The sequence below is a fragment of the Callithrix jacchus genome, chromosome 6 (genome assembly GCF_049354715.1).
Source record: "Callithrix jacchus isolate 240 chromosome 6, calJac240_pri, whole genome shotgun sequence".
Lineage (NCBI taxonomy): Eukaryota > Metazoa > Chordata > Mammalia > Primates > Cebidae > Callithrix > Callithrix jacchus.
In genome coordinates, this window is record NC_133507.1 from 1191200 (window position 1) to 1209134 (window position 17935).

General features: G+C 38.6%; 1 long non-coding RNA gene across 1 annotated transcript; it reads right to left on the bottom strand.

The window, feature by feature from the left end:
• Positions 1 to 454: 454 nt before the first annotated feature.
• Positions 455 to 13434, bottom strand: LOC144576745 (uncharacterized). Its single transcript, XR_013519214.1, has 3 exons — positions 13313 to 13434; positions 1094 to 1147; positions 455 to 624 (listed from the first exon to the last, which is right to left on the bottom strand). It is a non-coding gene; the product is annotated as an uncharacterized LOC144576745 (long non-coding RNA).
• Between the last annotated feature and the right edge of the window lie 4501 nt (positions 13435 to 17935).

Genomic DNA, 17935 nt, shown 5'->3' on the forward strand with positions numbered 1-17935 from the left:
GTACATATGTACATACTGTGCACTTACGTACACGTGTATATACCGCAAATCTGCACGTGTGCATAATGTACATGTGTACATATCATATCACAATAAATGTAAATGTATATAATGTGTGCAATATGTACATTTATATTGATATTATGTATTATATGTGTATTGTGATTATATATGCTGTTGTGATTATATGAAATCATTGTATTACAATATATTTACATATTGTACACATTATGTACATACCTACTGTGTACACATTATGTACATATAAATGTAATATTGTACAGATTATGTACATTTTTTGTACATCTGTATTGTGTACACATATGTACATCACAGTCAATGTACATAAGGTACATATTTTGTAAATTGATTGTAATATCCCAATAAGTGTACACATTATGAGTATATTCTGGGATATGATTTATAGTATATAAGAAAAAAGTTACTTCCAATATCAATGTGGGTATACTCGCATGTCTGTCCATTTTGCTGTACCTTCTATTAATCTTTGCCATTGAACATGATAGTGAGAGGTGGTTCTTTTCTCTAACAAGGTTTTCTGTTAATATAACTCAACTCTACTACCTTGTGGCCTCTGTATCTTCCATTGTAAATTGTAATTACCTATAAAAGAGAATATTTTGACATCACGTATCTACCTCTTGGATCCATCAGCCAGAGGCCTAAAATAAAAAAGACATTCACCCCACTAATGGTTATATAGTGGTTGACAACCCCACTTTCTTCTAGGTAAATAATATCCTCTCTTTAACAGTAGCTACTTACAAGATTTGTGCATAAAGAATGTGACTTTTTTATCAGTATCTAGTTTATTCTTACATAAATTTCTAAAATACTGAGAGAATATTCTGATCATTGGTTATGTACTATTTTAATTTAATTTTTTCCTCTCAAATTTTATCTTAACTGCATACTCTACCCTGTTTATAAGACTGCCCTATGGTTAAATTTAGTAGGTAGTAAATTATCCTGGGCACACAGAACAATTCTTTTTGTAATCAACTCTGAAACATCATAGAAAGAGCAAGGATATGGGAATGAGATTTATCTGGCTTTTATTTCTGGTACTTACTTGCTCTCTGACCTTGGGCAACTTATGTATTGCTCTGAGTCTCATCTTCTTCATCTGTAAAATGATCATAGTAATACCTAATTCATATGCAGCTTGGAAATGTGTAATTTAGTGATTGATATAAAGTTCCTGATACAATTTCTGACAAACTAATAGACACCCCACGAAAGATAACCATAACAATCAGAGTTTATATTCACATTAACTGGGATAAAATTGATCTGAAAATACAGCATAAAAAAGCAGCCAAAAATTCACAAGCATATATTTCGCTTGCCTTTTTATACAGAGCTGGTAAATTTCTCATCATTATCTCATCCATTGCCTGCAGCACGATCCTTCCAAAACTCCTCCTAAGACCGTCTGCCAAGGTGGAACACACTGAACCGCATGTGACTCTGCCTTTTCTGACTATTTTTGCAAGATTTTTCTCATAGAGTATTACTAACAGAAAATGGGGCTGTTATCAAGGTGACTAGGAATGGTGCATTCTCAGTTCAGGCTCTGATGGAATGTCTACTTGATCTGGTGCAACTCCAGCTGTGCTCTTGGCTTTCCTCACTTTTGTGGTTCCGAGAATGCAAATATTCTCCCATGGCTTCCTGATTTTGTCTTTCTCCATGAGGTCTCATTCAAGTATAAACATTCCCTTCAATTTTCTCAACTCATTTTATATTGTCTGAATAACCTTGATAATTTTCCCTTTCCTAAAGCTATAGACCTTCTTTTTGTGTGTAAGAACAGATTACTCACAAATGTTTACTGTCCGCTAAACATTTATGTGTAATCGGTCCTTAATTCTACACACAAAATATCATCTCTACCAACATTTTACAACTATAGTCTTTCTATAGAGAACTATGAAAGGAACTTGCTCTAAAGGAGAAACTTCCAGAGCTAAACCAAGGGTCTGACAATTGTTAACAATATGTTATTCAGTAAAAATATTTTTTCAGTTAACAGAGAAGAATGCCATGGACAAAATGGCAAAACAGAACTTTTCAGCACTTATTCCTTCACAGAAACATCAATTTGAACAGCCATCCGTGCATCAAAGTGTCTTCAAAAGAGACAAGGAATCCAGGTGAGAGGTTATAGCACGTTTGTGGAGTAGAAAAGTAAGAAAAACGGCATAAAATAGAGTATAAAAGAGAGTTTTTTATTATCTGCATTACCCCGCCCCTAAACCTGGGTAGTGCAGCATGGAAAGAGATACTATGTATGTGCAGAGAGGAGAGTAAATGTAACACCTGACTTCAACATCAACTCCAATGCCAGGCACAATTCAGTGAACTCAACACCAGGCAGGTTTCTATAGCCACAGGCTATGGGACAGACCCTGTCAACCCAAGCTCCAGGCCTTCCCCTATGGCTCTAAGATCTAATGCCTCCAACCTCCATGGCTCCTATCGACATAGGCTCCAGGCCTTCGCCACAACCAGGCCATTTATGGCTTCCCCAGGCTCCACACTGGTTACTATAGACTCGTAAGTGCCTGGATAAACAAACCTCTACATCGACACAGTGGAATATTATTCAGCAATGAAAGCAATCATCTTTGAATGTGGCTTTTGTTGAAGAAAAAAAGCACGTGAGCTATGAAGCCATTAAAAGACATAGAGGAAACTCAAATACATACTACTAAGTGAAAGAAACCAATCTCAAATGACCACTTACTATATGAATCCAACTATATGACATTCTGGAAAAGGCAAAACTATAGAGACATCAAAACGTTCAGTGATTTCTGGGGGTTGAAAAGTGGGGAAGGATAAATGGGCAGAGCATAGAGGATGTTTAGGGCAATGAAACTACTCTGTGTGTTACTATAATGGTAGACACATGCCATTACACCCTTGTCAAAACTCACTGAATATACGACAGCAAGAATGGTCCCTAATGTCAATTATAAACTATGGGTGACAGTGATAAGTCAATGTTGGTTCATCCATTGTAACAAATGTACCTCTCTAGTGAGGAAGGCTGATAGTGGAGGAGGCTGTGCATTTGGGGAGGTGGGAATGTAGGAACTCTCTGTACTTTCCACTATGCCTCACTATTAACTTTACACTGCTCTAAAAATAAAGCGTATTTTAAAAAAGATTGAGCTGTTGATATAAGCCCAATGTCTACTTTGACGTCCAGAAATGTTTCTTTTAAAACGCTAATACACCACTTCCTGGAAGAAAATATTTGTTAACAAATTCTTTTCTAGAACAATTATTTTTGTGGGTGTTCCTGTCACAACTATACATAAAAATCAGAATATGCAGCAACATCTTGATACTCTAAAAACACAATACCAAAAACGTTAAGAAAATCATTTCTAAATTTGATCTAAGCCAAAATGTGGAGAAGCAAAAGGGAAGAAAATTATTTCTGTATAATGAGATTATAGGTTGTTTCTCCGAACTCCTCTACAGTTTTCAGTATTTTCCAACTTCTATCATGGAGATATATAAATATAGAAGTAGATATGTAGATATATACTCATTAGATATATATTTATATATAATAAACAAACAGATACCGTTTTTATTTTTTATTTATTTATTTTTTGAGGCGGAGTTTCGCTCTTGTTTCCCAGGCTGGAGTGCAATGGCGCGATCTTGGCTCACCACAACCTCCACCTCCTGGGTTCAGGCAATTCTCCTGCCTCAGCCTCCTGAGTAGCTGGGATTACAGGCACGCGCCACCAAGCCCAGCTAATTTTTTTATTTTTAGTAGAGACGGGGTTTCACCATGTTGACCAGGATGGTCTCGATCTCTTGACCTCGTGATCCACCCGCCTCGGCCTCCCAAAGTGCTGGGATTACAGGCTTGAGCCACTGCGCCCGGCCTACAGATACCATTTTTAAAAGATATAGTTATGTATTTTATATATTTATATAATATATACATGTTCATATATACATCATGTTATCACCATTATGGATATAAAGAAGGACATTAAAATAGTGAAAAGATTAAAATAAAATGTACCAAAATGGAAACAGTGATTTAACTCTGCCTAGCTTTATGTGATTAAACAAGGTATTTTTCAAATCTATTTTTCTTTGCTTTCTAGAGGCTTTATAATAAATCTATATTTTTATATTTAAAAGCCTAATTTTTATTAAACAAATAAAAATTCAGCAACACTGTCTTTAGAACATTTTTTAAATCAACTTGAGCATGAAGAAAATGTTATGACTATGGTGGTGAGCATTTTGAATGATTAGCAGAAGCAGGGATAATGTGACATTTAGCTGATCTTTCAAGGGAAGCTAGACAAATGACACTTTTCGAAAAGAAAATAGTAACTAGTGTTGAAACATGGTATCGCCAGTATGATTAAGAAGGAAAGTGTCAACTTCTTCTGTGGAAAATTCTAACATTACCAAACGTAAGAAGGCAGATACTTCAACAACAGAAATGAAAAATATCTTGATTCATTTATTTAACACTTTTTTAGAGTTTAATCCCAAAAAGTCTATTTTGAAGAAAAAAAAAATCTTACTCGTGTATATTACCCTTTGCAGTGAACTGGCCAAATAAGTCTATCCAAGGTACGTTGAATACCGAGCATGCTGGAAACATTTTTATTGACATCATCTCTAATCCCTACAACAATAGTGCAAGGAAAGGTTTAACATCTTCTTTTTACAGAGAGGAAAGCTGAGGCTCAAAGAGGTATAGTAGCTCATTTAACATTACACATCTAATACGTGGTGGAGGTGGGACCTATACTTACATCTGTCAGACCTTAAAGTCTGTGTTCTTCTTTCTACCTCTCTGCCTCAGTCCAACAATTGGGATCTTTGCCATGATGCCTCACGAGTTCACGAGGCACTTTTCAGGAAGTTTTTGACTCAGACTTTATCACTCAGCAAGATACCTCAACTAATTTACAAAATGTGACTTGAAAAGCAGGTTGTAATTCCAAAAGCAAAAATCCAACCACAAAAGATAAAGTCTTAATCAGTAGAGCTTTACAGAAGGAAGTAATGTAGGTAGTAAGGGCACTTTCGGAAATGTCTGGAATCAGAGGAGTCGATGTATCACCTGTTAGAAATTGTACTCGCTTGGTAGCAAAATTTTCCTTGCGTTCACTTAAAATAATAGTCTTGTTGTTTTAAAACCAACGCACAGTCAGAGGGTGACTTGGATGTTTATTTTTTATTCTCTTTGCCTTCTTGTTTTAAGAATGGATTTTTCCTAAATTCTAATTATTATTGTAACTTACATAAGTGCAGCCGATTTTGCTTTTAAGGATAAAACTACATTTAAGTAGCTTTGTCTGGATTATCAAAACCAGGCCCTGAAGAAGTGAGTTCCTAAAGGGTAGGAACTTTGCTTATGTCTATATCTCAGTTGTGTTCAACAAAATAACTGGCGCAAATTAGCAAATGATGCACTGAGGAATCATAGAACAAAAGACTTTATGAAGAACTAAGTTTCAGATTCAGGGTGACGCTAAGGAGCTAGTGTACCAGAGGATGGTATGCCTTCTGCAATCACAAAAGCAGCATTCAGTCTGATCTGGGCTCTAAGAAGTGCTCCTTGAGACCTGACATTTTATCCTAACACTGCCACTAACAGGTTAAGTCAGAAAGAGTTCACTTCCCAGAGCTTTCGATTTCTGGTTTCCAAATCAGCACAATGAGAAACTGAAAAGAAGGAAAGAGGAAAAAAAGAGAGGGTCAGAGATCCCTCCTGCTTGTACAATGCCATGATTTGGACACAGGGTTTGGGCAACCATGGCCCATCCACCAATTCCTGCCTGTCATCTCTTGTCAGACAGCTCATGAGCCACGAATGTGAAAGAATTCAAAAAAGTAACAATATTTTGGGACATGTCAACAATTATATAAAATGCAATTTTCAGTTCTCATAAAAGTACTTTGGAACTCAGCCCCACTCCTTTATTACCCATTTCTATGGCTGCTTTCACACCACAACCGCAGAGATGAGTAGCTGTGACAGAGAACATATGGGCTGCCAAGCCTAAAATATTTACTGCCTAGACCTTTCCAGAAAATAAAAAAGGATTGCTGATCTGTTACACAGACAATCAAGCAAGCGATCACCTGAGAACATTAAAATCTGTGTCTAGGACAAATGGGGCGTATAAAAACTAGGGAATAATCTTCCCCACTATTTATGCAAGAACATTCACCCTTGAGAGAGCAGGCTACGTGGCTTGGCAGCACTACTGCCACCAGTCCAGACTTCCCCTCACCTGTGCCCTATAAGTGACCAGCATTTCTAGGCATCCGTGGAGCAGCGGGGTGCATTCTCATGGCTGGCCCCACACCTTCCCTTCCTCCTGCTTCCTCACATTCTATTTTCTGAGTGGTTGTCAAAGGAACGCTGAATTTTGCTGTCACTTTTTCAGACCCCAATTCCAGTTATGACAGTCTTGGTACCAGGAAGCATTCCGAGCTCCTATCTCATCAACACAACGGCCTGCTTCTCACTTAGTCCAGACGAGCTTGCCACAGTGCACTTGCTTTTTAATCGCCCTCTCTCTTCTTGCCTTCACCTCCTCTCCCTCCCTCTCTCCCTGGCTCTTTCTGTCACACGGGTGTGTGCACATACACAAGTTCCGATTAGATAAAAGAAGAAACACTTTTTAAGTTTCTTTCTAGGCCTAATAGAAAATTCTTTTTTTTTTTTTTTTTTTTTTTTTTTTTACAAAAACAGAGCTGTTTTTTTCCATTGCAAAAGTGTGGGTGTCCTTCCTTTTGGAGAGTAACAATCATTTTCTACATGGCCTTCTGACACATTGCATGTTGTACATATGTGTGTGTGCACATGTGCATATGAGTGTTAGAGTGTGTGTGTGTAGCAGGGAGGAAAGAGATGAAGGAGAGTGTGTATGTGCATGTTGGTTCATATGAGTGTGAGTGTGTGCATGAACGTGCCTGTGTGTGTGCACATGTGTATGAGCATGCTTGTATTTGCGTATGAGAATGTGCATGTGAGAGAGAAAGAAAGAATGCATGTATGTGTGAATGTGTTTGTGTGTGCATAGCAGGGAAGAAGGGGATGAAGGAGAGTATGCTAAAAAGAGAACACCTCAGAACAGTCCAATAAAAGATTCCATATCAACATCATATCTTGTTAAAATACAGGATTCCCAAGTCAGTCACCTTCAAGCTGGAAGCCTGGAGTGTAAAAAGAGTGGGTGTTCTTCTCTGACAACTTATTGTCTAAGACAATTTTATGATCAAAAATATATTCGAATAAAAGTACCTGAGAAAAGTACATAAAGAGAATATAGCAAAATGTTAACAATGGTTTTCTTTGGGTGAGAGGAAGAAGAGGCAGGTTGTGGTTGATCTGTTTCTTTTAGTTCAACTATTCTGCATTCCTCACTTTTAAATTTTGGATATTAAGCTGGAGAGAAAGAACATGAATATAAAGATGAATTCACTGAATGGAGCAACGAATGCTGAGTTAGCCAAAAATGTATGGCTACCTTCTATATCTAATTATCTGAGGGAAAATCAGAAAACACCACTTTCAGAACTTTTTTTTTTTTTTTAGAAATGAAGTTTCGCTCTTGTTGCCCAAGCTGGAGTGCAACGGCACAATCTCGGCTCACCGCAGCCTCCGCCTTTTGGGTTCAGGCAATTCTCCTTCCTCAGCCTCCCGAGTAGCTGGGATTACAGGCACGCACCACCATGCCCAGCTAATTTTTTGAAATTAAATTTCTGAAACCCATATGAATGTTCTCGAAGAGATAAAAGTGTTACCATTTTCATGAAACAAGAACCAAATTTAAAGAAAAAGTAAACGCTTAGAAATTAAAAATATGACAGCAGAACTTGTGAAAAATTCTTGTTAGAATAGTAAGACAACAAAGTTGAGTAGATGAACCTTATGTCTTCCAGAAATAGCGATAAGAAAAAAGTTGAAATCCGGAAGAAAATTTGAACAGGTTCAACACTAAAATGATCAGAATTCCAAAGACAGAAATAGAGACAGACAGAGAGAGAGAAAAAAGAACAGACACACGCAGCAAATAAGAAAGAGAGAGATAAACCCTAACACAGTAATTGCTGGAGACTACAACACCCAACTTTCAGCACTGGACAGATCTTCCAGACAGAAAACCAACCAATCAACATGAAATTTAATCTTTTCTACAGAACAAATGGAACTGATATTCAAGGAACATTTCATCCAATGACTGCAGAATACACATTTTTTCAACTCAACACATAGATCATTCATAAGTATAGAAGATACCTTAGGTCACAAAGGAAATGCAATCACATTTGAAATCAGGACTAAGAAATTCATTCAAAACCATACACTTACATGGAAACTGAGTAACTTGCTCCTGAATGACTCCTGGGTAAATAATGAGTTTGAGACCAGCCTGACCAACATGGTGAAACCCCATTCTACTAAAAATACAAAAATTAGCTGGTGTTGTGGCACATACCTGTAATCCCAGGTACTCAGGAGGCTGAGGCAGGAGAACTGCTTGAACCCAGGAGATAAATGTTGCAGTGAGCCCATATCACACCACTGCACTCCAGCCTGGTTGAGAGAACAACACTCCATCTCAAAAACAAAATTGAGATCTCAAGTTAACTACCCAACATCACAATTAAAAGAATTAGAAACCCAAGAGCAAAGAACACCCTCAAAGCTATGCTGAATGGGAGTGGGGAGAGAGGGCATCTTTATCTTGTGCCAATTTTTAAGGGGAATGCTTTCAGCTTTTTTCCATTCAGTATGATGCTGGCTGTGGTTTTGTCACATGTGGCTCTTATTATTTTGAGGTATGTTCCTTCAATACCTGGTTTGAGAGTTTTTAACACACATGAAAGTTGAATTTTATCAAAAGCTGTTTTTGCATCCATTGAGATAATCATGTGGGTAATTTTTTTCTTTAGTTCTGTTTATGTGACGATGACATTTATCAATTTGCATATGTTAAACCAAACTTGCATCTCAGGGAGGGTGGTTGTGACCAGGAATTTATCAGTTTCTTCTAGATTTCTCAATTTTTTCAGGTTCAGTGGCTCACATCTGCAATCCCAGAACTTTGGGAGGTCAAGGTGGGTTGATCACCTGAGATTGGGAGTTCAAGACCAGCTACATCAACATGGAGAAACCCCATGTCTACTAAAAATACACAATTAACCAGACATGGTGGCACATGCATGTCATCCCAGCTACTCAGGAAGCTGAGGCAGGAGAATAGCTTGAACTCAGGAGGCAGAGGTTGCACTAAGCCGAGATCTCATCATTGTCCTCCAGCCTGAGCAACAAGCACAAAACTTCGTCTCAAAATTAAAGAAAAAAAAGTGCCTACAGTTGTACATCATATTCTCTGAGGGTGGTTTGTATTTCTGTGGGGTCAGTGGTAATATTGCCCTTATTGTTTTTGATGGTGGTTATTTGAATCTCTTCCCTTTCTCCTTCATTGGTCTAGCTTCAAGTTTATTATTTTTTAACCAGTATGATTTTAATAGACCAGTTACTGGGTAGTAAATTGAAACATACAGAGTGCCATCTCCAAGAGCAGTCATGATTTCATTTGGGTTCTTGAAAAATGTTAAGAAGTAGGTTGAGTTTTATTATTTTTTTCAGAAAACCAGCTTTTGAAAAATTTATGTGGAACCAAAAACAGCCAAGGCAACCCTAAGCGAGAAGAGCAAAGCTGGAAGCGACATGCTACCAGACTTCAAACTGCATTACAGGGCTACAGGAAACAACGGCATAGTACTGGTACAAAAACAAACACATAGACTAATGGAACAGAATAGAGAATCCAGAAACAAAACCAAGCTTCTACAACTATCTGATCTTTGGCAAACTTAACAAAAACAAGCAAGGGGGAAAAGATTCTCCCTATTCAATAAACGATGCCAGGATAACTGGATAGCCATATGCAAAAGACTGAAACTAGACCCCTTCTTTACATTACATACAAAAATTTGCTCATGATAGATTAAACACTGATATGTAAAACCAAAAACTATAAAAGCTCTGCAAGATACGAGACAATGCCATTCAAAACCTAAGCATAGGCAAAGATTTCATCATGAACATGCCAAAAGAAAAGGTAACAAAAGCAAAATTGAAAACTGGGGTCAAATTAAAATGAGAAACTTTCACACAGCAAAATAAACTATCAACAGAGAAAACTGACAACCTACAGAATGTGAGAAAATGTTTGTAAACTATGCATTCCACAAAAATCTAATATCAAACATCGGTAGGGAAATTAAATTTACAAGAGGAAAACAAACAACCCATAAAAAGGTGGGCAAAGAACATAAACAGACACTTTTAAAACAAGACATATATGCAACAAGCAATCATATTAAAAAAGCTCAACGTCACTGATTATTAGAGAAATGCAAATGAAAATTATAATAAGATACCATCTCCCACCAGTCATAATGGCAATTATTAAAGAAAAAAAAAACCACATACTGGCAAGGTTAGAGAGAAAAACAACACTTACACACTGTATTCGGGAATGCAAATTAGTTCTGCCATTGTGAAAAAGTGTTATGATTCCTCAAAGACCTAAAGAGTGAAATACCATTTGATTCAGCAAACCTAGTAATGGGTTACTAGGTATGTACCCAAAGGAATATAAATCCTTCTGTTATAGAGACATGTGCACGCATATGTCCATGGCAGCACTGTTCACAATAGCAAAAATATGGAATCAAGCTAAATGCCCATCAATGGTAGACTGGATAAAGAAAATGTGGTACATATACAACAAAAAACACTAGGCAGCCACAAAAGAATGCGATCATGTTCTCTTCAGGGACAGAGATGAAACTGGAGACTATTATTCTTAGCAAACTAACGCAGGAACACAAAATCCAAATACCAGATATTTTCACTTGCAAGTGGGAGCTAAATGATGAGAACACAGGAACAAACAACAGGCGGAAGAACAACACACACTAGAGCCTTTCAGAGAGTGGAGAATGAGAGAAGGAAGAAGATCAGGAAAAACAACTAAATGGGACTAGGCTTAATACAGGAGTAATGAAATGATCTGTACAACAAACCTCATGACAGACTTTACCTAAATAACAAACCTGTGCTTGAACCTTTGGACTTAAATAAAAGTTAAAAAAAAAAAGGCAACTTCTCAAGTTGAATAACATAACCTCCTAGGTTTAAACACATGAACACAAACTCACACCAAGGAACATTGTCTTGAAAATCTGCAATATATGACAAAGGAAAACAGCTCTCCTAAGTTTTCAGAAAAGTTTTTTAAAAAACAGTATTTACAAAGAATCAGAAATCAGAATGATTTCAGGCTTCTCAACAGCACTACCAGAAGCTGGGAAATAATGGAGTAGTATCTTTAAAACTTGAATGGGAAATCATTTTCAATCAAAAATTCTATGCCCCACCAGTCATGTAAGTGTAAGAAGAAATAAAGTCATATTTCAGAACAATTTGCTTCAGTGTATCCTTGCTTGAATAAGTTACTGGAGGATACAGTCCACAAACAAGAGATTCAGGGCACGGGGCAGTGCAAAACAACAGAGTGGGTTTGTATTTGTATTGAAAAGACAGCAGCATTCGAGAGTTAGGGAATACTGGAGGAGGAGTTTTCTCCAGCATCCCTGGAGCCCACACCTCTCATTTCCACATTCCTATGTCCCATTGCTGCCCATGAATTCTGATCACCTATTCCTTTGATAGAGGTATTTCTCTCACCGATTAGCTGTAGTCAAGTGGCTCTTTCTTGGGCTACAGGAGGAAATCTATTGCTTTTCATTAAACATCAATTGGATTAACCTAGGCTTAAGGTCAGCATTATGCCATCAGCTGTACGTTCTTGGGAAGACATCTACTCACAAACTGGTTAAAGAACGTGGCCCTCCTACCTCTGACTTGTGTGATTCTAAGCAAGCTATTTAGCACCCTGTCATCTGTGAAACAAACATAAAGTTCTTATCTTGGGCTCCACAAACAGAAAGTGTTGAACAAGAAGAGTTTCTTCTCCTCCAAGGCCAGACCATATGGAGGACCCTAAGACAGCCACAGCCTTGGTCAGTAGGACAAACACAGGGTTCAAATTGCACCATTAAAACTGTGGCCAAACGTTTGCTCTGCCTCTGAGTCACTCACTGTCATAAGGCTCTACCGGTTCCCATTCCAGATAGAAAGTGGGCTTTTGTTGGTTTTTGTTGTGTTTTTCAAGAGATGGAGTCACCCAGGCTGGAGTACAGTGGCATGACCATAGCTCACTGCAGCCCCAAACTCCTGAGCTCAAGTGACCTTTCTGCCATGGCCTCCTGACAGAAGCTGGGCCAACAGGGCAGCAGGTATGCATCCCCACACCCAGTAATTTTTTTTTTGAGAGATGGGGTACCGCTATGTTGCCCAGACTGCTCTCAAATTCCTGGCCTGAAGAAATTTTCCCATATTAGCCTCCTAAATTTCTAGGATTACAGGTGTGAGCCACTGTGTCCAACAGGTGTTCTTAAGTGCAATTTCCACACTGCTATTCTGAAGAAGGGCAAGAAGCAAAGAGACCCTCCTTGAAACATAGAAAATAAAAGCATTCACTATTAAGTGGAGGCAGAGTTGATGATCAGCCAAAACTACTTCAACTGTAATCCAGAAGTCCCATTGATACAGGAGTTCTAAAGAAATGATTTAGTCAGAGATTGAAAGTAAGGAAGTCTTTGGTAAGGTTTCCCTTTGAATAAAAAGCAGCCCCAAAACCATTTCTAACAAAGAGCGGCCTGTAAAATCGAGCTGCAGATATAGACAAGCAAGCTGGAAGCTTGCACAGGCGAATGCCAGCAGCTGTAACAATAGGAGGCTACTTGGGTGCCAGGCATGCTCAACCTGACGGCTTCATCTTCCTTTTTCTTTATCAACCACAAGTGGAGTAAGGGACAGACAACATGCACTGGCCAAGTAGAAAACCTATATGCATAAGAAGATTCGGGTGGATAGCCAGCTTCTTCACGAGCTATGTAAAGCTCTCACCTGGTCCAACCCATATTTGGACCCTATGTAAATGAAACACCATCTCCTCAACAAGTCTATAAAACCTTGTGCAGTTCACCAGAAAACACACTCAGAAGCCCCTCTCTCTCTCTGCAGAAGAGAGAGATGTTCTCTTTTCTTCTTTTGCCTGTAAAACCTCCATTCTTAACCTCACTCCATGTGTATTCACGTCCTTGATTTTCTTGACATGAGGCAATGTACCTTGGGTATTACCTCAGATGGACAATGCTGCTTCATCATAGTTCTGTTTTGTTCAGGTTGTGGGACAAACGGCTCCTTTCCTCTGCAACCTCAGCTCAACCTTACTCAGGCCTCCTTCCAGCAGAATCACAGAGCCAAATGAAACCCCTTAAGTCTTCTTTTAAATGGGCAGCCGCTCCAAAGAAAGCAGCATGATGAGTTTCAGGTGGCACGGGGTGGGGGCAGTGCTACTCGGGCTTCTCCGTGCTCAGTCCCTCTCAGTTCAAAAGCGCACCACGTGGAGCAATAAAACACCTCCTCATCTGAATTTTAAAAATAGTGGGAGGAAAAGCGCTGTCTTCATGCTTATTTCCCTGGCAGAGGGGAGGTCATAAAACACTAATTTCTAAGCAGTGGACCAGAGTTTTACTGATCTCTTCTGTTACTTACTCATGTTTACCCAGAGAAACCACATCACAAATCTGAGTCTCCTCTGGCAAGAGAAGGAATCGGATTCATGATTCTCTCAGCCCCCTTTCCACAGTAGAGTTCTGACTCCACTTCTAAAATACTTTTCTGCAAGCCTCTGTACCTCATAAATGTTTTACTATACTCGAGACAGCAAAGGGAAGCACAGATTAGCTACTGTTTTCAGAACAGTGGAAACATGCTGTCTTCTCCAAGTTTGGCATTGGAGTCAAAGATCAAGCGCCAAACAGTAGTTGTCAAGAATCCTTTCATTTACAATCAGGTTCTAGACTTTTCAAATGGTGTGGGCAAGAACCAGTTTTGCCAGAATAGGTTATTATCTACCTCTTACCTTTACAGTACAGGACTAAAAATTCTCTTTTTTAAGAGAGAGTCTTGCTCTGTTCCCGAGGCTGGAGTGCAGTGGCATGATCTGGGCTCACTACAACTTCTGCCTCTCAGGTTCAAGTGATTTTCCTGCCTAAGCCTCCTGAGTAGCTGGAATTACAGGGGCCCACCACTACACTCAGCTAATTTTTTAATTTTTAGTAGAGACAGGGTCTCCCCATGTTTGCCAGGGTAGTCTCCAAAGCCTGACCTTATGATCTGCCTACCTGAGCTGCCCAAGGTACTGGGATTACAGATGTGAGCCACCACGCTGGGCATTTTTTTTTTAATTACACTGAAGACTTTTGAAAGGGTTGTGTGTTGTATGAACTCCCTCCTCACCCAATTCTCATGGATGGGAAAAGGGTGCTGCTTCATTTTAAAGCTAATGAGCTGCCTGAACAGTAACTTCTTTTTTTTTTTTTTTAATTTTTTATTGGATTATAGGTTATTAACCATTCAAACCGATTAGCTCACGTCCCTGAAGGCTGGAGAACACGGGAACTGCTATCCCATCTGAATACAATCCAAAGGCAAAAGGCTGTGGCCAAGTTGAAATAATGGGGCAGATAGAAGCGATAAAGACTGGAGCTGGGAGTGGCCCGTACTTCAAGTTAAGCCAAACAAAGGTGTTTGCATGTTTTATATGGGCCAAATAGGAATTCCATAATCGAGAAAACCATTGATTTTAAGGAGGACGCTGCCCTGAAAAGCTTCCTTCCAGGGGTAAGGAAGAGGCTGCCCAGGACCCCCAGAGGCAGGTGGTAGGAGGGCTCTTAGTGGCTTCCTAGAAACTGTATTACCTGAGGTAGTGAACTGCTGTCAGAGATCCCTACCAGGAGAATTTCTCAGGAACGCATGAGAAAGGGCCCAAAACTGCATGCCTGCTCCTAAAATGTGACACCATAATACAGCTGAACTATTCAATAAGGCCCTATCTGTTCCTCTGTCTCTCCTTTCTCCCTGCCCCTATCCAACCCTAGAAGAGCCAGAAAGCAATGCTAAGAAGTGAGGGTGGGTGGTCATAAACAAACACACTGCCCTCCTTTCCCTTCCCACTGTGGGTTTCTCAGGCTGAGGCTGTCACAGAGGAGGAGGGATGAAAATTGTTTTCGTTGATATTTTATCATGAACATTTATGAACGTACAGCAAAGTTGAAAAAACTTTACAGTGAACACTTTAACTGTATCTTCACCAACTTGGAGTCTTGTTTTATCTCATGTCCATCGATAGATCCATCTTTCTATCCATCCAGTAATCCATTATAGTTTTTAGGCATTTTAAAGTAAATTGCAGACATCAGTAACTCAACGTGCATTAACTGGAATTTGGTACCTTTTTTTTTCCTTTTGGTGTAAAGTTTACAAATGATGAAATGCAAAAATTTTAAGTATGTATTTACCGAATTTTGACAAAAGTATACATATGTGTAACCCAAAACTCTATAAATAAAGAACATTACTATAATCCCTGATATGGTTTGGCTGTGTCCTCACCCAAATCTCTTCTTGAATTGTAGCTCCCAGAATTCCCACGTGTTGTGGGAGGGACCTGGTGGGAGAGAATTTAATCATGGTGACAGTTTCCCCCATACTGTTCTTGTGATAGTGAATAAGTCTCACAAGAGCTGATGCTTCTATAAGAGGAAAGCCCTTTTGCTTGTTTCTCATTTCTCTCTTGTCTGCCACCATGTAAGATGTCCCTTTGACTTTCTGCCGTGATGATGAGGCCTCCCCAGCCAGGTGCAACTGTGAGTCCCTTAAACCTTTTTTGAATAAAGTACCCAGTATCACGTATGTCTTTATCAGCAGTGAAAAAACGGACTAATACAATCCCAGAAAGTTTCCTCATGACTTGTCTCAGTCTCCAGCTCTGTACCCTTGGATTTTTTTCATTGTAGACTAAGTTTGCCAACTTTAGAAATTCCACGTAACTTGAATCATGTTGTGATAACCCTATATATAAGGCTCCCTTCAGTCCACAAAATAATTTTTATATTTATCAGTCAGGTTACACATATCAGTATCTCTTTCATTTTTATTGCTGAGTAGTATTTTATGCTATGAAATAACGTAGTTCGCTACCTGATCCTCTATTTGTGGTCACCAGAAACATTTTCAACTTTTGATTATTATGAGTAAAGCTATTGTGGTCTTCTATAAGTATTTTTATTAACATGTATTTTCACTAATTGGGGTAGATTCCTAACTCGGAAATTTATTAGAGATGAGATGTATATTCGTTCTATAAGAAAATTCCAGAAATTTGACAAAGTAGTTGTACTGTTTTATAGTCCCATTAGCAATAGTTATAGTTGTGCTGTATTCTTGCCAACATTTGGTGTTTAGTCTTTCCCAACCTAGTTATTTTGTGGGGTGTGTAGTAGTATCTCACTGTGGTTTTAATCTGCATTTCCTTGATGTTAACCATTTTGTCCCACTTGTATATTATCTTTGCAAAGTGGCTCCTCAAATTTTTCCCCTTCTAAACAGTAATTGTTATCTTTTTTTCTTTTCGTTGTTTTGTCATCCAGGCTGGAAGGCAATGGTGCAATCTTGGCTCACTACAGCCTCTGCTTCCTGGGCTCAAGCGATCCTCCCACCTCAGTCTCCCAACTAGCTGATACCAGGCTAACTTTTTGTATTGATATTAGCCAACATACAAGGCTAATTTTTTGTACTTATACTAGGTGTCAGGGTCTCACCATGTTGCCCAGACTAGTCTCAAACTCCTGGCCTTAAGCCATTCATCCTCCTCGGCCTCCCAAAGTACTGGCACTACAGGTGTGAGCCACTGTGCCCAGCCTTATTTTCAGGTTATAAAACTGCTTTATGTATTCTGGAAATCAGGTTCTTTACTGAAAATAGATTTATGACCATTTTCTGTCAGGCTGTGGCTTGCATATTCTTTTGTTTAATGTATCTTTTAATTTTCCCAGACACATTTTCTGCAAAATTTGTGTTAGTTTTTGTTGTATTTTTCAGATACTTTGTTCATTTCATCTAAGTTGCAGAATTTGTCACCATGACGTTGTTTATGATAGTCTCTTATTATCCTTTTCACGTCTGAAGGATCTGTAGTGATAGTTTCACTTCGCTTTCACTTCTGATATTGATACTGACCATTTGTGTTTCCTCTCTTTTTTTCATGATCAGAGTAGCTTAAGGTTTATTAATGTTGATATTTTAAAACAACCAGCTTCTTTGCTTTGTTAGTTTTCTCTATTATTTTGTCTGTCTTCAATTTGGTTTACCTCTGAACTTTTACCTTTATTGTTTCCTTCTTAATACTTCGTTGGAGTTTTCTTTGCTCTGTGTGTGTGTGTGTGTGTGTGTGTGTTTTCAATCTTCTTTAGGTGAAAATTTACGTCATTGATTTTAGACCTTTCTCTTTATCTTCTATTGCAGTATAAGCATGTACGGCTATACTTCCCTCTGGGAACTCCCATCGCTGTAATTCATAAGTGTTGGCATGTTGTATTTTGATTATCCCTTAGAATAAAATATTTTATATTCTGCCTTGTGATTTCTTCTTGGGCTTGAGTATTATATTTAATCTCCAAGTACTTGGAGCTTTCCTAGTTCTCTTATTGTTAATTTCTGTTTTAATCCTATTGTGGTCAGGTAACATACACTGCATGAATTCAATTTGATTTAATCTATTCAGTCTTGTTTTACGACCTAGCATGTGACCTATCCTAGTGAACACTACATGTACTTGAAACATACAGTATTCTGTGGTTATAGGGTGTCGTCTTCCATTGGTTTGTTTAAGATGGTGGAGAGTGTTGTTCAGGTCAT